At 55.6% G+C, this 2,500-nt stretch overlaps 1 protein-coding gene across 4 annotated transcripts in view; it reads right to left on the bottom strand.

Moving 5' to 3' along the window:
* numb (NUMB endocytic adaptor protein) overlaps positions 1-2,471 on the bottom strand; it is a 32,535-nt gene extending 30,064 nt beyond the window's left edge. For all 4 annotated transcript variants that reach the window (XM_029828310.1, XM_029828322.1, XM_011619826.2 and 1 more), the window contains exon 1: positions 2,325-2,471. The gene's annotated coding sequence lies outside the window, so the exon portion shown is untranslated. The remainder of the gene's footprint in view (positions 1-2,324) is intronic.
* Positions 2,472-2,500: the final 29 nt, after the last annotated feature.

Genomic DNA, 2,500 nt, shown 5'->3' with positions numbered 1-2,500 from the left:
TACTGTGCGTTCAGGAAGGAGAGGATTACTTCAGAGAGCTGGACCCAGCAGCCAGAGAGACGCCCGCCCCACGTTGTGTCGCCCTAATTAAGGCAGAGATCAGAGGCTGAATAAGGCATGAGCGAGCTCAGGTATCAGGGTCCAGGAGGACAAAAGGAGTCCTGGAGCAGCACCATATCAGAGACGGGCGATACCGGCACAAACCTGAAAGGCGACTCCACCCCGACACTCAGACCTGTGTGGAAGACGCCATTTAGAACGGCAGAGGCAGCAGGAAGCGACCGCCGGCCCGGAAGCTCAGTCAGCTGGAGATACTGGAGATACTGGAGATACCGACCCACACGGAACGCCCAGCGAGGGCTCGATAACCGCGCTCACGCCGTTTCCGGGACGTGCGCGCCCATAGCTCACGTGCACGCTGCCATCTGTCCCACGCACGCTGCAGTGGAACCACAAGCCAGGTCTACATGTCCTGATCCAAACTGTGGCGAACAGAACTCAGCTGCAGCCAGAACAGTTGGAACATCGGACCTGGACGCAGTTCAAACCATCACGGTGAAACTGGAGCGGCGCTGACCCGCAACAGGCAGCTCAGACGACCTTCTCGGGTGATTCCACAGAAAGGTCAGGGAGAAGGAGGATTTCCCTCTGAAGAAAGCTACAAACACACTGCAGAGGGAAGCTGAACACAACTGCGCGTCAACACAACTGCGCGTCAACACAACTGCGCGTCAACACAACTGCGCGTCAACACAACTGCGGGTGTCGAAACGGGGTCATTTGAGCTCCGGAGTGGAAAACCTCCCCTCTGGTCGGAGCTTCTCAAAGTGTCTCTGCTGGATCCAGTCCCAATGCGCTCAGAACATGGAGCGCTGCGTGGTTACGCTGCACGCCTCCATGTGTACGAGCCTGACCACGGAACGGCGGCACACCAGCCACCCGTGTCAAACACCGCCCCATCGGAGACACCCAGTCACCCTGTCACCGCCTCACGCCTGGTCACAACACACAAACAGGAACAACAACAGGTTGCACGTCCTCGTTCCGACCTTCCCACCGTGGTCGAGCTGGATCGGAACATCTTGTTAAATCACTCCAAACATGCTAGCGGTAGCCACCATTAGCAACCTGAGACACTGATGGCATTATTACACCAAACCGTGCGTTCAGCCGTGCACACAGGTGCCTCTGAGTTGACCGTCTGTCCCGCGGTGCTGAAAGGTGACAAACACGCGCTGTGCTTCACCACGGCAACCCTGCGGGTCAGAGTACAAGGCGAAGCCCTCTGAGAGCACCTTTATCTGCCTGTGTTGCATCACTGCCCAGAATTCACATGTTGACATGTCAGCAAAGGGCCTCTCCTTCTCAGAACAGCAGCAAAGCTGCAGACAAACATCTCAAGTCCTCCTCCTCCTCCTCCTCCTCCTCCTCCTCCTCCTCCTCCTCCTCCTCCTCCTCCTCCTCCTCCTCCCTGCCAGACTTGCCTGGGGAGTTCGGGAGCGACGAGGGGCCAATGTTTACCTCCTTTTCTGGAGACACCACCTGAATCAGCTACCAGCTGCATCTGTTTTAGCAATATTTAACCATGTCCAAATGTGCTTTTGGCCTGTTCGGGTCGACTTTGGGCAGGAGTTCTGCTGCCCACCAGACCCGAGAGGCTTTCATCTTCTAGCCACCAGTGACTCAACGCTTCTGCTGGTTGGTAGACTGAGGTATGGTTGGTGTCCAACACGCAGGAGGTTTCAGTAATTCGTGCATGTGCATGTGGACGCTAATCTGGCAGGAAAGTCCCACAAGATTAAGGTTGGACGCTCCCGTTTGTTTGAACGCGGATCGTTACTCTAAAAAGCCAGTGGATCTCCACTGAGCAGGTAGCTTCTTACCTGCGTAGGTCCTGACCTGACACATGACCTGGCACATCTTATAGTCCACACACCCTCTAGATGTGTGGACTATAAGGAGGGCCATTGCTCTGCTGAGTAAGGCACAACTTTTTACAGAGGTTTTGATTAGGGGGAGGTAAGTTTAGTCCAACTGACTACTGAGCTCAGGTAGGCTAGCTACTACACCTTGACTGAGCAGGAAAGAGAGCCAACAACGACGGAAGGTCAGACAGCTTCCATGTAGCTACTTTGGTTGTTCTGCCAGGTTAGCAACGTGAGCCTGGGCGGTGTTAGCGGCTCTACAGGGAGCTAAAGCTGCCGAGGTGAGAGCCCCGCATCCGAGCAGCAGCTCAGGCTAACGCTGCTTAGCTGGCTGAGCTAACAAGCCTTTCGGTACAAGCTAGTTTAAAACACACGCTGCGCATTTATGTCCCGGCCTACCTGCAATCACCGCTGACACCCAGAAGTCGCTCCCTTAATGCCGTCACCCGCTCCTCACGGACCGAACACCTCCGAAATAATTCAAATTCCACAGAAAGCGTCGGGGGGAGACTCCGACAGTCCAATCGCTTCAGCCACTGCTGCTGAATGGCTGCGACGCGGAGGCGCAACCAAAC

The sequence above is a fragment of the Takifugu rubripes genome, chromosome 2 (genome assembly GCF_901000725.2).
Source record: "Takifugu rubripes chromosome 2, fTakRub1.2, whole genome shotgun sequence".
Lineage (NCBI taxonomy): Eukaryota > Metazoa > Chordata > Actinopteri > Tetraodontiformes > Tetraodontidae > Takifugu > Takifugu rubripes.
The sequence above is the reverse complement of the archived record's forward strand: the minus strand, read 5'-3'. Positions and strand labels throughout refer to the sequence as shown.